The 27,218-nt window shown below is 44.5% G+C and overlaps 2 protein-coding genes across 2 annotated transcripts in view; one reads left to right on the top strand and one right to left on the bottom strand.

The window, feature by feature from the left end:
* The window catches only part of BCL2L1 (BCL2 like 1), a 78,262-nt gene extending 62,823 nt beyond the window's left edge, over positions 1-15,439 (bottom strand). The window contains exon 1 of the mRNA XM_030826742.1: positions 15,351-15,439. The gene's annotated coding sequence lies outside the window, so the exon portion shown is untranslated. The remainder of the gene's footprint in view (positions 1-15,350) is intronic.
* A 190-nt stretch (positions 15,440-15,629) lies between these two features.
* The window catches only part of TPX2 (TPX2 microtubule nucleation factor), a 61,733-nt gene continuing 50,144 nt past the window's right edge, over positions 15,630-27,218 (top strand). Inside the window, exons 1-2 of the mRNA XM_003273497.3 lie at positions 15,630-15,982; positions 18,882-18,988. The gene's annotated coding sequence lies outside the window, so the exon portion shown is untranslated. The remainder of the gene's footprint in view (positions 15,983-18,881; positions 18,989-27,218) is intronic.

Genomic DNA, 27,218 nt, shown 5'->3' with positions numbered 1-27,218 from the left:
TACAGTATTTTGGAAAAAGAATTTTGCAAGTCTTGAAAATGGCTCTCAAATGATCTTTGACTGGAATCTAATTTAAAGAAAATAAGTTACATTTAAATCTAAAGAAAATAAGTTTTCTTTTTTATACTTCTCTGTGTTGTCTACACATAACTTTGTATTTTTTTTCTTTTTTCTTTTTCTTTTTTTTTTTTTTTTTGAGATGGAATCTCACTCTGTCGCCCAGGCTGGAGTGCAGTGGCATGATCTTGGCTCACTGCAACCTCTGCCTCCTGTGTTCAAGCAATTCTCTGGCCTCAGCCTCCCTCTTTTTTTTTTTTTTTTTGATATGGAGTCTCGTTCTATTGCCAAGGCTGGAGTGCAGTGGCACAATCTCGGCTTACTGCAACCTGTGCCTCCCGGCTTCAAGTGATTCTCCTGCCTCACCATGTTGATCAGGCTGGTCTCGAACTCCTGACTTTGTGATCCGCCGGCCTCGGCCTCTCAAAGTGCTGGGATTACAGGCATGAGCCACTGCGCCCGGCTATTATTTTTAATTATATAACACTATCTAAAAACATGCTAACTTTGGCCGGGCACAGTGGCTCACGTCTGTGAGGCCAAGGAGGGTGGATCATGAGGTCAGGGGTTCAAGACCAGCCTGGCCAACATGGTGAAACTCCGTCTCTACTAAAAATACAAAAATTAGCCAGGCATGGTGGCAGGTGCCTGTAATCCCAGCTACTCAGGAGGCTGAGGCAGGAGAATCACTTGAACCCAGGAAACAGAGTTTGCAATGAGCCGAGAGCATGCCACCACACTCCAGCCTGGGTGACAGAGCGAGACTCTGCCTCAAAAAAAAAGAAGACTCTCAGAAACAGACCAGCCATGGTGGCTCACACCTGTAATCCCACCACTTTGGGAGTCCAAGGCAGAAAGATGCTTGAGCCCAGGAGTTCAATACCAGCCTGGGCAATATAGTGAGACCCCCCTCTCTACAAAACAAAACAAAAACAAAAACAATGAGGAGCGCCTCTGCCCGGCCACCCATCGTCTGGGAAGTGAGGAGCGCCTCTGCCCGGCCGCCCCGTCGGGGAAGTGAGGAGCGCCTCTGCCCGGCCGCCCCGTCTGGGAAGTGAGGAGCGCCTCTGCCCGGCCGCCCCGTCCGGGAAGAAGTGAGGAGCGCCTCTGCCCGGCCGCCCCGTCCGGGAAGAAGTGAGGAGCGCCTCTGCCCGGCCACCCATCGTTTGGGAAGTGAGGAGCGCCTCTGCCCGGCCACCCATCGTCTGCGAAGTGAGGAGCGCCTCTGCCTGGCCGCCCCATCTGGGAAGTGAGGAGCGCCTCTGCCCGGCCGCCCCGTGTCTGGGAAGAAGTGAGGAGCGTCTCTGCCTGGCCGCCCCGTCTGGGAAGTGAGGAGTGCCTCTGCCCGGCCGCCCCGTGTCTGGGAAGAAGTGAGGAGCGCCTCTGCCCGGCCGCCCCGTCTGGAAGGTCTACCACGGAGGCCAGAAGCAATGTGGGGGCTGGACGTGGTGGCTCACGCCTGTGGTCCCGGCACTCTGGGGGGCGGGGCGGGTTGATCACGTCGGGCTAGGAGTTCGAGACCAGTCTGGCCAACATGGCGAAACATGAAAAATACAACAGACAAACCAACCAACCAACTCAGTGGCAACAAAACAGGTCTACCCTGGAGTCATACTCTAATTTTTTCTATTTTCCTCCCTTTCTGATCCTTTATCCCACTTTCTTTTTCTTCCTCTTCCTTCTCCTTCTTCTTTGTCAAATAGAGGATTGAGTTATTATCACTGATCCATATAAAGTCCCTCTCTCATTTATTTTAATTCCCACCCCCCATTTCTATTCCCTGACTTCCCATGTGCAACCTTCCTAATATGTTTGATACGCATCTTTTTGTTTGTATGTATTTTTAGAAAATGTTTATTGTTTTTGTGTGCAAAAAAAAAATTAATAAACAAAAACAAAAACAAAAAAAGAACAATTAGCCAGGCCTGGTGGCATACACCTGTAGTCCCTAGCAACTGAGTAGATTGAGGCGACAGAATCGCTTAAGCCTGGGAGGTCGAGGCTACAGTGAGCTGTGATCATACCACTGTACTCCAGCCTGGGTGACAGAGTGAGACACCCTCTCAAAAAAAAAAAAAAAAAAAAAAGGAATATCAGAAACATATTGAATGGAAAAAATGGCAAAAGAATAATGTAGGAAGATTCTACTTATACACAGTTTAGAAATAGGCAATATACAATTTAGAGTTTGTAGCATGTAGCTTCCTCCAAGATGGCACCTAAATATCCCTGCCTCTTCGTATTCATGCCCTTGTGTGTTTCCCTCCCACACTGAACCACAGTTGTTCTGTGTGACTAATGACAAATTGCAGCGATGGAATGTTTCTTTCCCTCCCTTCTTTTCTCTTTCTCTCTCTCTCTCTCTTTCTTTCTTTTCTTGACAGGGTCTCGCTGTTGCCCAGGCTGGAGTGCAGTGGCACAATCACGGCTCACTGCAGCCTTGACCTCCCGGGCCCAAGCAATCCTCCCACCTCAGCCTCCCTAGTAGCTGGGACCACAGGCATGTGCCACTACACTCAGCTAATTTTTGTATTTTTTGTAGAGATGGTGTTTCGCCATATTGCCCAAGCTGGGGGTATGTCACTTTCAAGACTTGGTTACGAAAGATTGTGGCTTTAGCTGGGTGCTGTGGCTCACACCTGTAGTAATCCCAGCACTTTGGGAGGCCGAGGCGGGTGGATCATGAGGTCAGGAGATCGAGACCATCCTGGCTAACACGGTGTAACCCCATCTCTACTAAAAATACAAAAACAAAATTAGCTGGGCGTGGTGGGCGCCTGTAGTCCCAGCTACTCGGGAGGCTGAGGCATGAGAATGGCGTGAACCCAGGAGGTGGAGCTTGCAGTGAGCCAAGATCCCACCACTGCACTCCAGCCTGGGCAACAGAGGGAGACTCCATCTCAAAAAAAACAAAGCAAAACAAAAAAAACCCAAAAGATTGTGGCTTCCGTCTTTGTGTTTGTGGTCTCTCTCTCACTCTGGGGGAAGCCAGCTGCCATGTTGGGAGCAGCCCTGTGGAGAGGCTGACAGTCATGTGAGGGCCCTCCTGCCCCAGTCAAGCCTTCAGGTGATGACAACCTTATTAGAGACCCTGAACCAGAACCACTCCATTAAGCTGGATTCCTGACACTCAGAAATTGTATGAAATAATACATTATTGTAATTTTAAGCTGCTAAGTTTGGGGGTAATTTGCTCTCCAATAGTAGATAACATATATATATATATATATATATCCAATAGTAGATAACATATATATATATATCAATAGTAGATAACATATATATAATATATATATATATCCAATAGTAGATAACATATATATATATATATATATATATATATATATATATATATATACCTTATATACCTATGTGGTAAGAGAATAACAAACACAAAAGTCATGATAGGCTGGGTGCAGTGGCTCATGCCTGTAATCCCAGCACTTCTGGAGGCCAAGGTGGGCAGATCACTTGAGGCCAGGAGTTTGAGACCACTCTGGCCAACATGGCAAAACGCCATTTCTACTAAAAATGTGCTGGGTGTGGTGGTGTGCACCTGTAGTCCCAGATACTCTGGAGGCTGAAGCATGAGAATTGCTTGAATCCAGGAGACAGAGGTTGCAGGGAGCTGAAATCCTGCCACTGCCCTCCAGCTTGGGCAACAGAGAGAGACTCTCTCTCAGAAGAAAAAAAAAAAAAAAAAAAAAAAAAAAAAAAGTCATGCTAGCTATTGGACATTAACAGGAGAGGGTATTGGATTAACCTAGGGAACAAGATGAAATTGGAAGCTTCAAAAATAATGATCTCTGTCTGAAACAGAATAGTAGTAAACAATTTAAATAAAAAGGAACAAGGCTGGGTGTGGTGGCTCACACCTGTAATCCCAGCACTTTGGGAGGCTGAGGTGGATGGATCATAAAGTCAGGAGTTCGAGACCAGCCTGGCCAACATAGTGAAACCCCCATCTCTATTAAAAATACAAAAAATTAGCTGGGCATGGTGGCGGGTGCCTGTAATCTCAGCTACTCTGGAAGCTGAGGCAGGAGAATCGCTTGAACCTGGGAGGTGGAGGTTGCAGTGAGCCAAGATCACACCATTGCACCCCAGCCCGAGTGACAGTGCGAGACTCCATCTCAAAAAAAAAAAAAAAAAGAAACAAAGTAGAAAGAAAAGACAATGAAAATGGTTTTCTTGTTGAATTGTACATATGTACAGAGACTTTTTTTGCCTCATTATTCTTTATATCTTTCATACATCGCATATATGTATTTGTATCTACTCTATTAATAAAATCAATGTTTAAAAGACAAGAGGAAATATACTAAAATGCTAATAGTAGAGATAGTGCCACTAAAGGCTACATTATATTTTTCTTTATTCTTTATTATTTTCAGTATTTTTTCGTATATATAATTTTTAAAAATTTCAATAGCTTTAGGGGTACAAGTGGTTTTGGTTTACATAGTAGATGAATTATATAGTTGGTGAAGTCTGGACTTTTAATGTACCCATCACATAAAGAGTATACATTGTAAGCAATAGGTGATTTTTTTATCCCTACCCTGCTTGTATTTTCCAAATATTAAAATAAGAAAGCACTACTTTTGGCCTGGCATGGTGGCTCATGCCTGTAATCTTAGCACTTTGGAAGGTCAAGGTGGGCAGATCACTTGAGGTCAGGGGTTCAAAACCAGCCTGGCCAATATGGTGAAACCCTGTCTTTACTAAAAATACAAAAAATTAGCTGGGTGTGCTAGCGGGTGCTTGTAATCACAGCTACACAGGAGGCTGAGGCAGGAGAATCACTTGAACCTGGGAGGCAGAGGTTGCCATGAGCCAAGATTGCACTCTAGCCTGGGTGACAGATGAGACTCTGTCTCAAAAAAAAAAAAAAACTTTACTTTTTAAATGAGAAATTTGAAAAACATATGAACACACACAGACATTGTATGAATATATAAAAATGTGTGTGTGGATAGATATAGATATATGAGGTATCTGTATTTGCATTAAAAAGTCTTTGAATCATTCTTTTTTTTTTTTAAATTGAGATAGGGACTCCCTCTGTTGCCCAGGCTGGAGTATGGTGGCACAATCATAGTTCACTGCAGCCTCAAACTCCCAGGCTCAAACGATCCTCCCACTTCAGCCTCCTGAGTTGCTGGGACTGCAGGTGTGCACCACCACACCCAGCTATTTTTTTATTTTTTATTTTTATAGAGATGGGGCCTCACTATGTTGCATAGGCTGGTCTCAAACTGCTACCACCAATCTTACATGTGCTTACTGAAAATAACCCCCTGTGGCTGGGCGCGGTGGCTCATGCCTGTAATCTCAGCACTTTGGGAGGCCGAGGCAGGTGGATCACTTGAGGTCAGGAGTTCAAGACCAGCCTGGCCAACATGGTGAAACCCCGTCTCCACTAAAAATACAAAAAAAAAAAATTAGCCGGGCATAGTGGCCTGTGCCTGTAATCCCAGCTACTTGGGAGGCTGAGGCAGGAGAATCACTTGAACCTGGGAGGCAGAGGTTGCAGTGAGCCAAGATTGTGCCATTGTGCTCCAGCCTGGGCGACAAGAGCGAACTGTTTTAAAAAATAAAATAAAGAATATAATCCCTTGCGTTAACAGTCACTCCCATCCTGCCTCACCCCTACTGCCCAGCCCCTGGCAACCACTAGTCTACTTTCTATTTCCACACATTTACCTATTCAGAAATTTCACGTGAATTAAATAATACGTTATTCCTTTTTACTCTGGCTTCTTTAACGTAATGTTTCAGATTCATCTATGTTGTAGCATGTATCAGTACTTCATTCCTTCTATTAAAGAATACTCCTTCACTGTATGAATATACCATATTTTATTTATCCATTCATCAGTTGGTGGAAATTTGGGTTGTTTCTTATAGTCTATTTTTTTTTTTTTTTTTGAGACGGAGTTTCGCTCTTGTTGCCCAGGCTGGAGTACAATGGCATAATCTCGGTTCACCACAAGCTCCACCTCCCGGGTTCAAGCAATTCTCCTGCCTCAGCCTGCCGAGTAGCTGGGATTATAGGCATGCGCCACCATGCCCGTCTAATTTTCTATTTTTAATAGAGACAGGGTTTCTCCATGTTGGTCAGGCTGGTCTCGAACTCCTGACCTCAGGTGATCTGCCTGCTTTGGCCTCCCAAAATGCTGGTATTACAGGCATGAGCCACTGCGTCTTGCCTTATATAATCTATTGTTTTTAATTAGTGTGCTAAGGTCTTTGTAATCCTTTCCCTAACATGAATCCCACATCAGCCATGAAGGAAGAGACCAAGAAACACTCAGAACTCCCTTTACTTGTGTAAGGAAGTTTAGACTTCTCTGGAGGTTCTATATGAAGAGTCTGTTGGAATGAACTGGTAATGGACAGATTAATAGAAAAGGCATACTAATTTGTCAATGTGAACATGTGCAGGAGAGCCACACAAACTATGAGACTCAAGGGCTGGATGGTTGAAGTTTAAATACTGTCTTCATAGCAGAGAGGGAAGTGGGGGTGTAGGCAATTTTAGAGGAAGAGTAAATTATATTTGGTGGTAATTAATAAGCCTGAAGAACAGACAATAGCCTGGGAAAAAGTTCCTCTGGGCTCTGGGCAGGTGGCAACAAGTTATGGGAAAGTGAGGGGCAGAACTGCGTTGCAAACAAAGGTTGTCTTATTATGCAGATAAAGTCTCCCAGGTTGAAAAAAAACAAGTTTAGGCCGGGCGCGGTGGCTCATGCCTGTAATCCCAGCACTTTGGGAGGCCAAGGCAGGCAGATCACCTGAGGTCAGGAGTTCAAGACCAGCCTGGCCAACATGGTGAAACCCTGTCTCTACTAAAAATACAAAAATTAGCCAGTGTGGTGGTGCATGCTTGTAATCCCAGCTACTCAGGAGGCTGAGGCAGGCGAATTGCTTGAACCCGGGAGGTGGACGTTGCAGTGAGTCAAGATTGCACCACTATACTCCAGCTTGGTGGACAGAGCGAGACTCTGCCTTTAAGAAAAAAAAAAAGGCCGGGTGCGGTGGCTCATGCCTGTAATCCCAGCACTTTGAGAGGCCGAGGCAGGCGGATCACGAGGTCAGGAGATTGAGACCATCCTAACACAGTGAAACCCCGTCCCTACTAAAAATACAAAAAATTAGCCGGGCGTGGTGGCGGGTGCCTGTAGTCCCAGCTACTCAGGAGGCTGAGACAGGAGAATGGCATGAACCCGGGAGGCAGAGCTTGCAGTGAGCCGAGATTGCGCCACTGCACTCCAGCCTGGGTGACAGAGCGAGACTCCGTCTCAAAAAAAAAAAAAAAAAAGTTGTTTGGGAACAGTCTCTGGAAGAATAGGCAATAGCCTGTCTGGATGTGGTGGTTACTTTCAATCTCCTCTCTGGTGACTAATCTTCCCTGGTTGTTTGATGAGATTCCTAGGAAGAGAGTTTAAGACAATTGCATTTAATACAATTGGAAGAACTTCCCTCAGTCATATAAGGGAAAGAACTTCAGCAACTGCTCCCTCCTGCTCTTTGGAAGGGAATGATGGGGACAGGGAGCAGAAGGTCAGAGGGAGACCTTGTTCCTGAGGCTTATTTCTGAGGCCTTTCAATCTCCTTTGTTCAAAGCACCCAGCATGCCAAAGCACCATATTTTGGAGCATCATTTTCTGAGCCCCAACACTTGGTTGGATGGAAGACTGAAAGAAGAAGAAGAAAAAAAACAGTGCCACAGTGCTGACTTTTCTGGGGAACCTTTTTTTTTGTTTGTTTTCCGAGACAGGGTATGACTCTGTTGCCCAGGCTAGAGTGCAGCAGTGTAATCATAGCTCACTGCAGCCTCAACCTCCCGGGTCCAAGCGATCCTGGGAATCCTTTTGACAGCTGTCATCAATGATTTATACCTGCAACCTTCTCCAGAGGAGTGTCTTTGGGTGATCGAAGTCACTTTGCTTGGAGGTGTCTGGAAGTTAAGTCATCACTCGGAGCCAATGAAGTAGGAAGCCTCCATTAAGCTGGAAGGCAGGTCCAGATTTCTGGCCTAGTGACCACTAGTTAGATGGTGGAGGGACTAAGAGACATAGAGTGGAGGACCAGATTTGTTAGGGGCAGCAGTAGAAGCTGGTTCTTTCTTTCTCTCTCATTATTTATTATTTTTCGAGACAGGGTCTCATTCTCTCACCCAAGCTAGAGTGAGGTGGCATCATCACAGCACACTGCAGCCTCAACCTCCTGGGCTCAAGCAATCCTCTCGTCTCAGCATCCAGAGTAGGTAGGACTACAGGCATGTGCCACCACATCCAGTTAATCTCTCGCTTTTTCAAGACAGAGTTTGAAGGCTTAAATAACTTTCTACCTCAGTGGCTCCTCCTTCTATCTCTTTTGCAGTTTTACTGTTACAACAAAAAAAAAATAGTCTGGGTGCGGTGGCTTACGCCTGTAATCCCAGCATTTTGGGAGGCCGAGGCAGGCAGATCACCTGAGGTTGGGAGTTCGAGACCAGCCTGACCAACATGGAGAAACTCTGTCTCTACTAAAAATAGAAAATTAGCCGGGTGTGGTGGCGCATGCCTGTAATCCCAGCTACTTGGGAGGCTGAGGCAGGAGAATCGCTTGAACCCGGGAGGTGGAGGTTGCAGTGAGCCGAGATGGCACCACTGCACACCAGCCTGGGTGACAGAGCGAGACTCCGTCTCAAAAATAAATAAAATAAAATAATAAAATAAATAGAGTGGTGCTGTGTATTATTTGGGTGATTTGAATTTATTTATTTTTATTATTATTTTTTGAGATGGAGTTTCGCTCTTGTTGCCCAGGCTGGAGTGCAATGGCGCAATCTCAGCTTACTGCAACCTCTGACTCCCGGATTCAAGCAATTCTCCTGCCTCAGCCTCCCGAGTAGCTGGAATTACAGGCGCCCGCCACCACCTGGCTAATTTTTTTATTTTTAATAGAGACGGGGTTTCGTCATGTTGACCAGGCTGGTCTCGAACTCCTGACCTCAGGTGATCCACCCACCTCAGCCTCCTAAAGTGCTGGGATTACAAGCGTGAGCCACCGCAGCCGGCTAACATTCTTTTTTTTTTTTTTTTTTTTTTAAATTAAAGACTCAAATTATCCTTTCTCTGTATAAATCCAGTTTAACTTCTCCCCTCTGAATTTCCCATTCTTGTTAGTTTGTTATGAATTTTTCCATAACTTTCTCTCTCTATATACATCCACGTAGGAGAGGCAGTCCAGGGCAATGGTTAGGGGATTGGTCTCTGGAGTAGGCCTTCCTGGGCTCAAATCCTGATTTTGTCACACAAAAGCTGTATGATCTCAGAGAAATTGTCTAATCTTTCTAAGCCTCAATTTCTACAATCTATAAAATGGGTGTGGTAACATTAACTATCTCATTGGGTTACTGTTAGGATATATGAGTTAATATGTGTAAAATACTTCTAATAGTGGTTGGCATGTGGAAAGTACTAATGGTTACTTATACACACCCATGGGAAAAGTGGAACATTATTTTGAGTATTTTAAAAACATAATGATGTCATAATGAATTTATGTCAATCAGCAATTCATTTTTTTGAGACGGAGTTTCACTCTTATTGCCCAGGCTGGAGTGCAGTGGCACGATCTCGGCTCACTGCAACCTCCACCTCCCGGGTTGAAGTGATTCGCCTGCCTCAGCCTCCTGAGTGGTGAGATTACAGGCGCCCACCACCATGCCTGGCTAATTTTGTATTTTTAGTAAAGACGGAGTTTCACCATGTTGGCCAGGCTGGTTCCAAACTCTTGACCGCAGGTGATCCACCTGCCTTGGCCTCCCAAAGTTCTGGGATTACACGCGTGAGCCACCATGCCCAGCCATGCAATCCATTTTGTTAACTCAAAAATGTATCTCAAAGATCCCCTCCTGTCAGTCCAGATCCATGGAACTTTTTTAAACTGCTGCTTAGTGTTCCATTCTGTAGGCAGTTGATTGAAATATTCCCCTATTTGTGAAAATTTAGGTGGTTTCCAATTTCTCACAACTACATTGCAATGAACTACTAATTGATTTCCCTATTTCCACTCTTGTCCCCTTCCCTCGGTGATAACTGAAATTGTGAACAGAGTGGACCAGATGTGTCTGTCCTTCCTTCCAGCTCTGAAATTCTGCTTCGGTGATTCAGACCACATAGTCTCCCATTCACAGAGAACGAGAACTTGAAGCTCAGCCTAACATGAGCAGATAAAATGACAGGAGAGGAAACTCTTGGACCAGGCTTACCTCCTGTTCATATGGAAGGAATTGGGAAGCTCTTGCACACATCTTGGCCTCCTGGCATTGCCTCATTCATTCATTTATTCATTCAGTCAGTTACCTTCTGCCTAGTAGTCCCCAGACAACGACAGCTCTGATGCCTCTTCCTTCCTAATATAGGGCAAACTACCTTCACCCCCACCTTGACCCGAGCCTGTCTACTCCATTGTTGGCAGGCACATGCCTGGTTGTTGGGTGATGTGGGTGCTGAAAGTGGGACAGTCACAGCCCAGGCAGACCTCAGCCCTCCCTTTGCCCCACTATCTATCCAGCTCCTGCCTTTCTCCTTGTATTGCCATCCACACTTCAGGGCCTCGTGAGCAAATGGTTTTGTATTTATCACCTGCTAATACACTAGATCATTTACTTATTTATCTCATCTGGCATCTGTCTTCTCCCCTAGAATAACAGTTCTGCGAGGACAGGAATTTTGTCTGTCTTTTTACTGCGGTATCCCCACACTTAGTATGGTGACTTGGCACATAGCAGGTGCTCAATAAATGCTGCAGCAACTGGGCCTTTGTGTGACTGGGTGAGTGTTATCTCTTGGAATGAAACCTAGAAATGGAAGTCCTACATCACAGGGCATACTTGTTTGACATTTTAATGGTTGTCAATAGGCCGAGCGCAGTGGCTCACACCTGTAATCTCTGCATTTTGGGAGGCTGAGGCGGGCAGATCACCTGTGGTCAGGAGTGCCAAACCAGCCTGGCCAACATGGTGAAACCCCGTCTCTACTAAAAACTAAAAAATTAGCTGGGCGTCATAGTGGGTGCCTGTAATCCTAGCTACTTGGGAGGCTGATGCAGGAGAATCACTTCCTAGGAGGGGGAGGTTCAGTGAGCTGAGATCACGCCATTGCACTCCAGCCTGGGTGAAAGAGCGAAACTTTGTCTCAAAAAAAAAAAAAAAAATTAAAAAATTAGCCGGGCGTGATGTCAGGTGTTTGTAATCCCAGCTACTCAGAGAGGCTGAGGCACAAGAATTGTTTCAACCCGGGAGGCAGAAGTTGCAGTGAGCTGAGATTGTGCCACTACACTCCAGCCTGAGCGACAGAGTGAGACTCTGTCTCAAAAAAAAAAGTTGTCAATAGTTGTCCACACCCGTCTATACTCCTACCTGCTGAGTTACCTTACAAATTTCTGATACTATCAAACTTTTAATTTTGGTTAATCTGATGGGTGAAAAATCGAACTTTCTTGTTTAAATTTCCCTTATTATAGTGAGGCTGAGCACCTTCATGTGTTTGATGGCCAGTTTTGTTTCTTCTTCTTTTTAGTGGGGGGTTGGGGGACAGGATCTTGCTCTGTCTCCCAGGCTGTAGTGTAGTGGCCTGATTTCAGCTCACTGCAACCTCTGCTTCCAGGTTCAGACGATCTTCCCACCTCAGCCTCTGGAGTAGCTGGGACTACAGGTGAGTACCACCATGCCCAGCTAATTTTTGTTTTTGTTTGTTTTTTTTTTGAGACAGAGTCTCACTCTGTCACCCAGGCTGGAGTGCAATGGCATGGTCTCAGCTCACTGCAACCTCTGCCCCCGAGGTTCAAGCGATTCTCCTGCCTCAGCCTCCTGAGTAGCTGGGACTACAGGTGCGTGCCACCATACCTGGCTAATTTTTGTATTTTTTGTAGAGACGGGGTTTCATGATGTTGGCCAGGCTGGTCTCGAACTCCTGACCTCGTAATCCACCCGCCTCAGCCTCCCAAAGTGCTGGGATTACAGGCGCGAGCCACCGTGCCAGGCCTATTAAGTTTTGTATTTTTTGTAGAGAAGGTTTTGCCATGTTGCCCAGGCTGGTCTCGAACTCCTGACCTCAAGTGATCTGCCCCCGCCCCCCACCCCCGGCCTCCTGAAGTGCTAGGATTACAGGCGTGAGCCACTGCGCCTGGCCTACTAAATTCTGATATACATGAATTCTGGATTTTGTTTTTGCTTTTAGAGACAGGATCCAGCTCTGTCGCCCAGGCTGGAGAATCATGGCTCGCTGCAGCCTTGACCTCCCAAGCTCAAGTGATCCTCATACCTCAGCTTCTTGAGTAGCTGGGACTATAGGTACGCACCACCTCACCTGGCTAATTTAAAAAGTTTTTTGTATCTTGCCATGTTGTCCAGGCTGATTTCAAACTCCTGGCTCAAGCAGTCTTCCCGCCTCTGCTTTCCAAAGCGCTAAGATTACAGGCATGAGCCACCATAACTGGCTGAGTGTGTTTCTGGACTCTTAAACTCTTCTACTGATTTCTCCCACTTTTAACTTCTAAGACAATACCATACTTAAAAATACCTCTATTTATTTATTTATTTTTGAGATGGAATTTCACTCTTGTTGCCCAGGCTGGAGTGCAATGGCGCGATCCTGGCTCACCGCAACCTCCACCTCCTGGGTTCAAGCGATTCTCCTGCCTCAGACTCCTGAACAGGTGGGATTACAGGTGCCTGCCACCATGCCTGGTTAATTTTCTATTTTTAGTAGAGACAGGGTTTCTCCATGTTGGTCAGGCTGGTCTGGAACTCCCGACCTCAGGTGATCTGGCTGCCTTGGCCTCCCAAAGTGCTGGGATTATAGGCGTGAGTCACTGCGCCCAGCAAAAATACTTTTTTTTTTTTTTTTTTTTGAGGCAAAATCTTGCTCAGTCTCCCAGGCTGGAGTGCAGTGGCGCGATCTTGGTTTACTGCAATTTCCGCCTCCCGGATTCATGCCATTCTCCTGCCTCAGCCTCCCAAGTAGCTGGGACTACAGGCACCTGCCACCACGCCCGGCTAAGTATTTTTGTATTTTTAGTAGGGACGGGGTTTCACCGTGTTAGCCAGGATGGTCTCAATCTCCTGACCTCGTGATCCACCTGCCTCGGCCTCCAAAAGTGCTGGGGTTACAGGCATGAGCCACCGCGCCAGGCCCAAAATACCTTTTTGGACAAGGTGCCTGTAATCCCAGCACTGTGGGAGGCTGAGGTGGGAAGATCACTTGAGTCTGGGAGGTCGGGGTTGGAGTGAGCCGTGATCTTGCCACTGCACTCCAGCCTGGGTGACAGCAAGACCCTATCTCAAAACAACAAAACCACCACAACAACCACCACTCCCCCATCCCTTTTTTTTTTTTTGAGATAGGGTCTTGCTCTGTCGCCCAGGCTGGAGTTCAATGGCACGATCTCGGCTCACTGCAACCTCTCCCTCCTGGCTTTAAGTGATTCTCCTGCCTCAGCCTTCCAAGTAGCACCAGGCAACCACCCCATTTTAACTGTGGAAAATTTCAAACTCATACAAGAGTATATGTATGTATTTATGTATCATGAACCATCACCAGGTTCAACAATTATCAATTTGTAGCTAATCTTGTTTCATCTAAATCCCCACCTACTTATCTTCACTGCCTACTCCCAATTATTTGGAAGCAGGTGGCAGAGTAATTTTATCCCTACCGTATCTATATGTATCTCTACAACACAAGGACTCTTAAAAAAGAAAACAAAAGGTGTGGTGTCTCAGGCCTGTAGTCCCAGCACTTGGGAGGGTGAGGCAGGGGGATCACCCGAGGTCAGGAGTTCGAGACCAGTCTGGCCAACATGGTGAAACCCCGTCTCTATCAAAAAATATAAAAATTAGCTGGGTGTCGTGGCACATTTTTAATCCCAGCTACTTGGGAGGCTGAGGCAGGAGAAACCGGGAGGCAGAGGTTGCAGTGAGCTGAGATCACACCGTTGTACTCCAGCCTGGGCTACAAGAACGGAACTCCATCTCAAAAAACAAAACAAAACAAAACAACAACAACAAAAAGAAAACAAAACCAAACTCTGGCAGTTTATGTTTGGAAGAAACTAAATTGTTTGTCTTGTGGTTTTACTGTCTGGATTTTGCTGATTGTACCCCCATGGGTGTGAATTAACTGAACCATACTTTAAAAATTACTATACTTTCATGTTAATATGTACAAAATCTGGTATGTCAATTCCCCCAATCTTTTTCAAAATTCAAGATGCCAATACTTGTGCTTTTGCTCTTCCACAGGAACTTTAGAATTAACTTGGCAAATTCCAGAACAGAACCCACTGGGACTTTCATTGGAATTGCCTTGACCTTTTTTTTTGTTTTGAGACAGAGTCTCACTCTGTCGCCCAGGCTGCAGTGCAGTGGTTCAATCTTGGCTCACTGCAACCTCCGCCTCCTGGGTTCAAGTGATTCTCCTGCCTCAGCCTCCCAAGTAGCTGTGATTACAGGCACGCGCCAGCACGCCCGGCTAATTTTTGTATTTTTAGTAGAGATGGGGGGGTTTTCAACATTTTGGCCAGGCTGGTCTCGAACTCATCGCCTCAAGTGTTCTGCCTGTCTCGGCCTGCCGAAGTGCTGGGATTACATGCGTGAGCTACCGCACCCAGCCTAGGCTTAATTTTTTAATCTTTAGCTTTTGCTGGTATTATGAAGGGGTTGTTTTGCTGTTCTTGTTGCTGCTATTTTCTAATTGATTAAAAAAATTAAGATGGTGGGGGTGGTCTCGTTATGATGTCTACGCTGTTCTGGAACTCTTGGTCTCAAGGGATCCTTCTGCCTTAGCCTCGAGTAGCTGGGATTATAGGTGAGCGCCACGAAGCCCGGCCTCTAATTAATTATCGGTGGTGTATAAAAAGAACAGATCTTCTTCCTTCGAATCCCATCTTCTCCATCTATTATGTGATTTTGGACATGTTTGTTCAACTTCTCCAAGCCTTTGTTTTCTTTTTACATGGGGATCATAAAGCCGGATGCAGTTGGGAATAAAACCGGATAAAGCTCCCAACGAACCGCGGGTTTCATAAGATCAGGGCAGGGACTGGGTAAAGGGTTTCAAAGACTCATGCACTATTGGGAGGGACGCTACGGGCGAGTCTATGTTGCATGCAGGCGACTCCACGTTAAGACGAAGTGAACTCCTCTGAACCTTCAAGGGATAATGCACCATAACGAGAATAATTTTTAAAAATAGAGTTTTCTTCCCTGAAAACTTGGGGAGGTCCAGGATACGCACCATTCTGTGATCTAAGTTGACTCTCCACCTCTTCAGTTGGTACCACCTTTCCCAAATAGTTTGGAGCAGAGCACTCCGGTCTTCGTAATAATGCACTCCTAAGGGCTGGTCCAGTGGACTCACGCAGGCGCAGGAGACTACGCTTCCCAGGAACTCCGGGACGCGGTGTTCGCTGGTACCTCCTTCTGACTTCCGGTATTGCTGCGCTCTGTAGGGCCAATCGGGAGCCGGAATTGCTTTCCCGGCGCTCTGATTGGTGCATTTGACTAGGCTGCCTGGGTTCAAAATTTCAACGATACTGAATGAGTCCCGCGGCGGGTTGGCTCGCGCTTCGTTGTCAGATCTGAGGCGAGGCTAGGTGAGCCGTGGAAAGAAAAGAGGGAGCAGCTGGGGCGCGGGTCTCCCTCCTCCCGGAGTTTGGAACGGCTGAAGTTCACCTTACTGCTCCTAGCGCCGTTCGCGCCGCTAGGCCTGGCTTCTGAGGCGGTTGCGGTGCTCGGTCGCCGCTTAGGCGGGGCAGGGTGCGAGCAGGGGCTTCGGGCCACGCTTCTCTTGGCGACAGGATTTTGCTGTGAAGTCCGTCCGGGAAACGAGGGGGAAAAGCAGTTGCGGGAGGCTGTCGGCTAATAACGGTAACGATTATTATTGTTATTACCATGCTAACAGGTTATAAACATTGACTGAACTAAGCACCCTGCATGCCCGTTCTCATTTAATTTCCTCGCCAAGCCAATGTAGTTGGTGCTATTCTTGGTCCCTCTTGACAGAAACTGAGGAAGGAGGAAGGAGGAGGAAACTGAGGCCCAGAATCTAGATACATTTCGAGAAATGGGTGATACAGTAGCCATGCCCTCAGGAAGTGTGGCGTTTGATGGAGGAAAACAGAGGTAGTCACAAATAAGTACATTTCAAAACTGTTGTCTGAAACAGGAAGATAATAATTAGGTGGTGTGGGAACATAATTGAGGGAGAGTTTAAGTCCACTTGGAGTTGTCTTCTATTTGGGATTTAAAATTCATTATATGTTATCCATATTTGTCCAGCTCTCTTTTTGTATGGAATCACCAGATATTGTTCCCTTTCTCATTTCCTTTCTCAATATTTACAGATTGGAGGGGGAAGGAAAACCAAACCAGGTTATAATGTAGAATTGGTTTACCCCCTATTTTCTTGACATATAACGTCTGGCTTTCCACATATAATTTTCTAGTAGTTCAGTAGCATGGACTCCCCCCAAATCAGGCCTACTTAGGATAGAAGAGGATTTTTGACTCCTGGATTTTGCTTTAAGACCAGCTCTTGGTTTACTTCCTGCTTCACCCTTACCATCCTATGGCCTCTCTTTGAATTTCTCTCACTCATCAAATGTTGTCAAAAATAGGACTATTTGCTGCTGTAGTAAGGATATTCTTGTATTGTGGCCTTAGTGTATTACACCACCCCCACGTCAGACTTGAGTCCCCCTGGTTGGTTTGGGTGAGTCAGTTCGGTATTAAGCTGGCATTCTTGGATCAAAATTATGTGGCTCTCAGCTAACTCAGCCATTTAGTTGACCTTTCAGGGTACTGTGTGCTCAGATTGGCATGAGATATTATGGGTATACAGATATGTGATGTACTCAAAGGTTTTTTGGTATGTTTGGGGACAAAAACATGGTTTGAAATTGGCAAGTGAGAATCAGAACAAGACAGGACACCATCTGGCTGCTCTACTGTTTTGTATTCTAAGTGTCCAGACAATTTAGAGGTGAGGGAGATCAAGAGCCAGTTTGTGTTTCTGTGCTTCACAAAGCCACCCTTGTCTAATTCTTGATAAGCAGAGTTTGGTTAGACAGGGACTGAAACAATCCTGGTGCATAGGAATCACCCACTAAATACCTGTTGAATTGAGTAGGCAGGAAGGCACTATCTGAATTGACTACAAAATTGCGGGTATGAAAAACTGGATTGTATTCAACTAGGTTGGTAAATTTGTTTAGACTTTCAAATTATCAGAATAGGGTTTATTTGGCTAACCTTATGCTTAAATCTGTGTATTCCAACCTTGGTAAAATTAATTTATTGCAATTAAGTTTGTCCGGGATTATGTGAGAGTCCTTCATTTCTTTAGTTACCAGGAGGTGTTCAGGGTTCTTCTTCATCTCCTGGTTAATTTTCCTTCAGCTTTTTCTGGGTCTCTTCCCTAATTCTCTTTCAGTTCCTGGGAGAAAGAGGAGGGAGATTTAAATGCCCTTTGACATACTTAATTTTCTTTGCTATGGGTAAAGTTAGGAAGCAAAATTGACATATAGAGTTTTTTTTTTTTTTTTTTGAGACGGAGTCTCACTCTGTCGCCCAGGCTGGAGTGCAGTGGCGCGATTTCAGCTCACTGCAACTTCTGCCTCCCCTGTTCAAGCAATTCTCCTACCTCAGCCTCTTGAGTGGCTGGGATTATAGGGATCTGCCACCACACCCGGCTAATTTTTGTACTTTTTTTTTTTTTTTTGAGATGGCGTCTCGCTCTGTTGCCTAGGCTGGAGTGCAATGATGCGTTCTCGGCTCACTGCAACCTCCACCTCCCGGGTTCAAGCAATTCTCCTGCCTCAGCCTCCCAAGTAGCTGCTGGGACTACAGGCGCATGCCACCACACCCGGCTAATTTTTTTGTATTTTTAGTAGAGATGGAGTTTCACTGTGTTAGCCAGGATGGTCTCGATCTCCTGACCTTGTAATCTGCCTGCCTCGGCCTCCCAAAGTGCTGGGATTATAGGTGTGAGCTACCACGCCTGGCCTAATTTTTGTATTTTTAGTAGATACAGGGTTTCACCACGTTGGCCAGGCTAGTCTCGAACTTATCGCAGGTGATCCACCTGCCTCGGCCTCCCAAAGTGCTGGGATTACAGGTGTGAGCCACCTCACCTGGCCTTAGAGAGATTTCATAACCCAAGCGATTCTGTGAATAGATCTGTATTTGAGACAGAGATGTAGAGATCAGCAGCCCAAGGTACTCTGTGAAAAAAGGATAGATAACTGGGGAGGGTTTCTGTTTTTGTTTGTGTAGGGAAACTTGGTAGACGGGGAATAAAGAACAGTGAGAAAAGTATAAAATTGTACCTAGGGGTTACTTTGGAAATTAAAAAATAATGTTGTTTGTACCTACTAAAACAAAGTAGTGAAAGTTTTCTCTTTTTTTTTTTTTTTTTTGAGACAGAGTCTCACTCTGTTGCTCAGGCTGGAGTACACTGGCTGGTGCAATCTTGGCTCACTGAAGCTTCAGCTTCCCAGGTTCAAGCGATTCCTCTGCCTCAGTGTCCCAAGTAGCTGGGATTGCAGGCGTGCACCACCATGCCTGGCTAATTTTTGTATTTTTAGTAGAGATGGGGTTTCACCATGTTGGCCAGGCTGGTCTTGAACTCCTGACCTCAAGTGATCCACCTGCCTTGGCCTCCCAAAGTGCTGGGATTATAGGCGTGAGCCACTGCTCCCAGCCTGTTAACCCCTTTTTTACTACAGAGAACTTGGAACCTGTTTCATCACTTTTCTGCTTCTTCCAGGTTCTTGATGCATATTTGCCAGACTTCAAGATTTCAGAAAAGGGGTGAAAGAGAAGATTGCAACTTGGAGTCAGGCCTGTAGGCCTGATAGACTGGTTAAATCACAGGTAAGGCAGTGACCATAGGAATAAGGAACATTAATATATCAGCTTCGTAAGTGTTTAAATGACTTTAATGTAATTTTATAAAGTAACACATATTTTGGAAGGAAATTTATTTATTATGAAAAGCAAAAAGAAAATAAAATCACCCACTATCCCACCTCTCAGATAAACCGTGGTTAGCATTCTGATAGATTTCTTTATAATTTTTTTCTATGTCTATATAGTAATTCCTTGATATCCATGGGGAATTGGTTCTAAGACCTTCCCAGGATATCAAGATTCTCATATGCGGCTGGGTACAGTGGCTTATGTCTGTAATCCCAGCACTTTGGGAAGCTGAGGTGGGCGGATCACCTGAGGTCAAGAATTTGAAACCGGTTGGCCAACATGGCAAAGCCCCATCTCTACTAAAAATACAAAAATTAGCTGGGTGTGGTGGTGTGCACCTATAATCTCAACTACTTGGGAGACTGAGGCAGGAGAATCCCTTGAACCCGGGAGGCAGAGGCTGCAGTGAGCCAAGATCTCATCACTGCACCCCAGCCTGGGCAACAGAGCAAGACTCTGTCTCAAAACAAACAAAACAAAATTCTTAGATGCCCAAGCCCTGATAAAAAATGATGTGTAGTATTTGCATATAGCTTATGTACATACTCCCATATACTTTAAATTATCTCTAGATTACTTATAATACTTAATACAATGTAAATGCTATGTAAATAGTTGTTATACTGTATTGTTTAGGGAATAATGACAAGAAAAAAAGTCTTGGCTGGGCACAGTGGCTCAGGCCTGTAATCCCACCACTTTGGGAGGCTTAAATAGGAGGATTGCTTGAGGCCAGGAGTTTGAGACCAGCCTGGGCAACATAGTGGCACCCTGTCTCTACAAAAAAAAAAAACATAAAAAAATTTAGCCAGGCATGGTGGCACCTACATGTAGTCCCAGCTACTTGGGGGGCCAAGGTGAAGGGTCACTTAAGCCAAAGAGTTTGAGGTTACAGTGAGCTGAGGGCGCCACTGCACTCCAGCCTGGGTGGCAGAAGGAGACCCTGTCTCAAAAAAAGTCTGTACATATGCAGTTTTTTTTTTTTTTTTTTGAGGCCGAGTTTCGCTCTTGTTGCCCAGGCTGGAGTGCAATGGTGCGATCTCAGCTCACCGCAACCTCCGCCTCCCGGGTCCAGGCGATTCTCCTGTCTCAGCCTCCTGAGTAGCTGGGACTACAGGCATACACCACCACACCTGGCTAATTTTGTATTTTTAATAGAGATGGGGTTTCTCCATGTTGGTCAGGCTCCTCTCAAACTCCTGACTTCAGGTGATCTGCCTGCCTCTGCCTCCCAAAGTGCTGGGATTACAGGCGTGAGCCACCGTGCCCGGCCTTGCAGTTTTTTTTCCCCCCAAATATTTTTGATCTGCAGTTGATTGAATCCACAGATACGGAACCCATAGATACGGATAGCCAACTGTATTTCATTTTAAAAAAAACATACACTAAAAACTTTTGTTAATTTTTTTAACTTTTTTTTTTTTTTTTTTTTGAGTCGGAGTCTCACTCTATCGCCCGGGTTGGAGTGCAATGGCGCGATCTCTGGCTCAGTGCAACCTCTGCCTCCCAGGTTCAAGCAATTCTCCTGCCTCAGCCTCCCAAGTAGCTGGGATTACAGGCACCCGCAACCACGCCCGGCTATTTTTGTGTTTTTAGTAGAGATGGTTTCACCATATTGGGCAGGGGGGTCTCAAACTCCAGACCTCATGATCTGCCCACCTCGGTCTCCCAAAGTGCTGGGATTGCAGGCTTGAGCCACCACACCTGGCCTCTAATTTTTTTAACTTAATAATCAGGCTATGAATATTTCCCCGTGCATTAATAAATTTTCTTCTCTTTTCTTTTTTTGTTTTTTTTGAGACAGAGTCTTGCTCTATCACTTGCTCTGTCACTGGAGTGTGCACTTCAGTGGCGTGATCACAGCTCACTGCAGCCTCCATCTCCTGGGCTCAAGTGATCTTCCTGCCTCAGCCTCTCGAGTTGCTGAAACTACAGGTGCATGCCACTGTACCCGGCCAAATTTTTCTACAACATAATTGTAATGGCTATATGGTATTCCACTATTTGGTTCTTTATATTATTTTTACCCAGTGAAATTGCTGGTCTAAAAGAATGCGTATTTTTGGCCGGGCGTGGTGGCTCACATCTATAATCCCAGCACTCTGAGGGGGCTGAGGCGGGGAGATCACCTGAGGTCAGGAGTTCAAGATCAGCCTGGCTAACATGGTGAAACCCTGTCTCTACTGAAAATACACAAATTAGCCAGGTGTGATGACGGGTGCCTGTAATCCCACTTACTCAGGAGGCTGAGGCAGAAGGATCACGTGAACCTGGGCGGTGGAGGTTGCAGTGAGCCGAGATCACGACATTGCACTACTGCAGCCTAGGCAACAGAGCAAGACTCCATCTCAAAAAACAAACAAACGAAAAAATATGTTTTTAAAAACTTTTGACATGTAACACCAAATTGCCTTATAGGAAGATTATGCTGATTTACCTAAAACAGTATATAATTCACATAGGCATAAATGTATAATTTAAAATAGGTAATATATTTGCATGGTGCAAAAATCGAAAGAATATAAAAAGCTTCGTGGTTTAAAATGCTCCTCCAACCTTGTTACTTCTTCACTCTCACCATCCATAGGTAAACACTTTTTTTTTTTTTTTTTTTTGGAGACAAAGTCTTACTCTGTCAACCAGGCTGGAATACAGTGGCACAATCTCAGCTTACTGCAACCTCTGCCTCCCTGGTTCAAGTGATTCTCCTGCCTCAGCCTCCCGAGTAGCTAGGATTACAGGCGTGCCACCACACCTGGCTAATTTTTGTATTTTTATTAGAGATGAGGTATTGCCATATTGGCCAGGCTGGTCTTGAACTCCTGACCTCAGGTTTGGGTTCTTGGGTTTGGGTGTGTGTATTCCCCAAACCAGATACCATTTGAAGGGAATAAATCTCTATAAAATGAAATGACTGCCATTTGACTAGGATTGTAATCTGCAGCCACACTGTCAACCATTACAAACTTTCAGCTTCATACTATTGGAATATCAGATCATTTTGGGATTCTACTAAGATTTCCTTTTAGTATTTTACAAAGCTCTGTGTCATTATTTGTCCTAGTAGTAAACGGCATCATTGATTTCCATCTAGGTCCTATTAGTCATAGGTAGATTATGGTTTGTTGAGTTCTATGGATAAATTATAGCAAAACTGAGTTTGTAATCTTTAAAAAAGGGCAATATGAAACATACAAGTTTGGGAGAGAAATGATAGGAAATATATTTGCTTGAAGTTTCTGGACAGTGATGAATTAGAACAAGTGTCCATGTGTCCTGTGCTGACTTCTGAGTGTTGGACAGTGAGGGATTGTCATTGGATTTTAAATTGACCCAATTTTGGAAGCTTCGTAGATCTGTTTCTGTAAACAGATCCAATTTCAACATAGAAGTTAGCAAACATAAATGTGGAAACACAAAGTCTATTAAACTTCCTTCAGACTTAGTTTGTGACTTTGATTAGCAGTTAAAATTGCATGCTGGATTATGTTGCCATTTACTGACTGCTGCTAATCCGTTATATACAAGAAAAAAATGTAGGTGTTTTCTCTTTGGGTAAGATGAAAATAACTCCACTCTATTTTACTTGTGGTAATGTAACAGGATCTCTTATTCCTTGTGAAAGTAGGAGAGGATGTCCCTGGAGAAATGGCACTGCCTGGGATGGTACCATCTTAACTAACTATACTTCTAATGTCTTACTCTGTTTATTCCATTACATTACCAGTTTAACTCATGACTTTCTCTTTAATAGAAATGGGCAAGTCATATCTCACTGGCTGGATAGCAAGGTGTTTGAGAGCATCTGTCACACCAAAGTCTTTGTTTTGTTTAGGAGCTGGTAGTCCACTATTTCACCCTGCTTAGAATGCACCCCATTGCAGCTTTCCCCACCCGGTCTGAACCTGCACCTTTTGATTTATAGAGCTTGTCAAGACTAGTTATTTTTGGTTTGAGAGTGAAGAAAGATGGGAGGCAATGGGAGGTTAATTTCAGATGAATGTGGGAACAGGTTACATTGCTTTGTCTGCAGTCTTCCTAATTTGTATTTGTCTTCCCCTTCCATTTATCTCTTACCCTAGAAAAAGTCAATGTTCATTCTTAGCTTGTAGAACTCCACAGGTCTGTCTGTATCTTTTAAGTATTACTTACATCAGGAAACCTTCTCTGATCCTCTTTTACCCTGTTCTCCTTCTCTGCACTTCCAGAGCGCTCTCTGTTTATCCCCTCTTGCAGCAAGGATAGCCCTATATTGTAATTGTTTGCATTCCCCCATTCAATTGTGCATTCTTGGAGGGAAGAGATTTTTTTTGTTGTTGTTGTTTGAGAAGGAGTCTTGCTCTATCCCAGGCTGGAGTGCAGCGGTGCAATCTCGGCTCACTGCAACCTCCACCTCCTGGGTTCAAGCTGTTTTCCTGCCTCAGCCTCCCGAGTAGCTGGGATTAAAGGCACTACCCACCACGCCCGCTAATTTTTGTATTTTTAGTAGAGACGGGTTTCGCCATGTTGGCCTGGCTGATCTCGAACTCCTGACTTCGTGATCTGTCTGCCTTGGCCTCCCAAAGTACTGGGATTACAGGCATAAGCCACTGTGCCCAGCCGAGATTTTATATCTCTATCTATCTATCTATCTATCTATCTATCTATCTATCTATCATCTATCTATCTATCTATCCTTTTAGTCTTCGCTTTTTGGAAACAAAAATGGGCTATAAGACATGATAGATGGCATTGAATAGGCAGTTTTTAGAGGAACCTAATTGGTTCATAGCATACAGAATAGGCTTCTTCCTTGGATCTTTGTAGGAATATTGGTCATTAATAGCTATTTTTCCATACAGAATATTTCTAGTTTTGTAAGAATCTGAAGCTGTGGTAGATTCAGATAATTTTGAAATGTGAAGCTGATTCTCTTGCTTGGCAGCTTGATTTGTTTGGGGGAATGTGGTTGACGCATGTGCCTTTTTTTTTTTTTTTTTTTTTTTTTTTGTGAGACCTGTTGACAGAAATTCAATCTTGATTAAGGGGCGCAGCAAGGCATCCAGTTCCCACCATGCCTTGGGGCTCTCTCATTTAAACAGCTGCCTTTGACTCTGGCCTGTTCCATTTCCCACTAGGCCCTGTGGACTTTAATTTTGGAAGATTTCACATCCTCATATTTATTATTTCTGAGGGAGGTAGTGTCGTGAAACCAAAATTACCCAATAGTTAACTTTTCGTTTTCTTGATGTACTTGTGCTATCAGCCTTCATTGAAGAGACTCAGACTTCTCAATGGATATGTATTTATTTATTCTCTTTTTCCAGGGAGAGGGGATGGTCTCCTGAGTTGGCCATTCTAGACCAAAATATAGCTTAAAAGAAGCTTTTTTTAAAAACAGATCATGTTAGGAAAATAATATTTTGTTTTTAAAATTTCACCTAAAGATTAAGTATACTTAGGTTTGCACCCCTCGCCTTTTGTTCCCCACTAATCAAATGTAGTCTTAGACCTTAGAGGACAACCTTTCTTCTGCTGCTTGAACCCTCTTCATAGTCTTTACTCTAGAATATCACTGAGGTTTTCACTAACCACCGTCTTATATAGAGGAAAAACTTTATATGGAAAAGTACACTTAAAAAAGAGGAATCAAGGGATTTTTAAAAAATTTTATGAGAAGATTCAGATCAGAGCTTTCCAAATATATTTAGAACAGGATTTATAATTTGCTAAAGTTTTCTTTATGAGCATATCAGGGATGCTTAGTTTTCGTAAAGAGCAGAATTTGTCTTTGTTGAACAGGATCTTATGATTTGATTACCTACCTCCTTTTTGAAGCAATGTTTATAGGAAAACTTGTGCATTAGAGAGACCCCAGATTTTGGAATCCTGCAGACCTGGTCTTTTAAAACTCAACACTGCTATGTATTAGTTTGGTGATCTTGGAATAGTGTAACTTCTCTGAGCTTGTTTCTTTGTTTATAAAATGGTGATGGTAGCATCTATTTATAAAGACATCTATCTATTGTCTATATTGTTAATGCAGTTTAAATGAGACGATTTATGTGAAGTGTCTGATAAGGTGCCTGGCCTATAGTAGACAGTATTTGGAAGTTATTTTCTCTTGCTCCATGACATTTGTTATTTATCTATTTAAATGTCAATTTTTTTTTTTTTTTTTTTTTGAAACGAGTCTCCCTTTGTTGCCCAGGCTGGAGTGCAGTGGCGCGATCTCAGCTCAGTGCAACCTCCACCTCCTGGGTTCACGCCATTCTTCTGCCTCAGCCTCCCAAGTAGCTGGGACTACAGGTACCCACCACCATGCCCGGCTAATTTTTTTGTAGTTTTAGTAGAGAAGGGGTTTCACTGTGTTAGCCAGGATGGTCTCAATCTCCTGACCTCGTGATCCGCCCGCCTTGGCCTCCCAAAGTGCTGGGATTACAGGCATGAGCCACCGCACCCAGCTTAAATGTCTATTTTTAAATAAATATGAGAGGCAGTGGATAAGAACACCACCTTCGGTGTCTATTCCATTTGGAATCCTGGCTTTACTGCTTCTTAGCTGCATGACTGTGAATAAGTAGTAAATCTCTCTGTGCCTCAAGTCCCTTACTATAGAATGAAGATAATAACAGTACCTACTTTATAGGATTATTGTGAGGATTTAGTGAGTTAATACATGTTAAGACACTGTCAACAGTGTCTGGCATGTCATAAGTGCTCATTAAGTAATAGCCGTTGGCCAGGCACGGTGGCTTACACTAGTAATCCCAGCACTTTGGGAGGCTGAGGCGGGTGGATCACTTGAGGTCAGGAGTTCAAGACCAGCCTGGCTAACATGGTGAAACCCCATCTCTACTAAAAATACAAAAAATTAGTTGGGCATGGTGGCAGGTGCCTGTAATCCCAGCTACTCGGGAGGCTGAGGCAGGAGAATCACATGAACCCCGTGAGCCAGAGGTTGCAGTGAGCCAAGATTGTGCCACTGCATTCCAGCCTGGGCGACAAGAGTGAAACTGTCTCAAAAAAAAAGAAAAAAGTTAATAGCTGTTTTTATTTTTAACTTTTTCAAATTTATATACCCTTTTATTAAGTCAATGCCCCAGGAATCATTTTTAGTTCTATATAGAAATATTGTTTATTTATTTTTAATTTTTTAAATTAATTATTATTATTGTTTTTGAGACGGAGTCTTACTCCGTTGCCAGGCTGCAGTGCAGTGGCACGATCTCGGCTCACTGGAACCTCCTCCTCCCGGGTTCAAGCAATTCTCCTGCGTCTGCCTCCCAAGTAGCTGGGACTACAGGCGCATGCCACGACACCCAGCTAATTTTGTATTTTTAGTAGAGACGGGGTTTCACCATGTTGGCCAGGATGGTCTCAATTTCTTTTTTTTTTTTTTTTTTGAGATGGAGTTTCACTCTTGTTGCCCAGGCTGGAGTGCGATGGTGCGATCTTGGCTCACTGCAACCTCTGCCTCCCAGGTTCAAGCAATTCTCCTGCCTCAGTCTCCCGAGTAGCTGAGATTACAGGCACGCACCACCACGCCCGGCTAATTTTGTATTTTTAGTGGAGACAGGGTTTCTCCATGTTGAGGCTGGTCTCGAACTCCTGACCTCAGGTGATCCACCCACCTTGGCCTCCCAAAGTGCTGGGATTACAGGCGTGAGCCACCATGCCCGGCTATTTATTTATTTATTTATTTATGAGACGGAGTCTCACTCTACCGCCCAGGCTGGAATGCAGTGGCATGATCTCAGCTCACTGCAACCTCTGCCTCCTGCATTCAAGTGATTCTCCTGCCTCAGCCTCCCGAGTAGCTGGGATTACAGGCATGTGCCACCAAACTTAGCTAATTTTTGTATTTTTAGTAGAAAGATGTGGTTTCACCATGTTGGCCAGGCTGGTAGTTCTATATAGAAATATTAGAAAGAGAATATGTAACATTTAGATAAGTTAATAGTCAATTTATAGGCCACGTAAATGGGAAGGATTATTTCCTTAAATCAAGAGATTAGGCAATCATTGCTTGTCATGAACATTTAATAAAAATTCCAGAAAGCTCAGTTTCTTTTGGGCTGCAAACATAGATCTAGGGAAATAAATACTGCTTAACTATTTTGTTGTTGTTGTTGTTGTCTTTTAA

Source organism: Nomascus leucogenys, chromosome 13, assembly GCF_006542625.1.
Source record: "Nomascus leucogenys isolate Asia chromosome 13, Asia_NLE_v1, whole genome shotgun sequence".
Taxonomy (NCBI): Eukaryota; Metazoa; Chordata; class Mammalia; order Primates; family Hylobatidae; genus Nomascus; species Nomascus leucogenys.
This window is presented reverse-complemented; position numbering and strand designations above follow the sequence as displayed.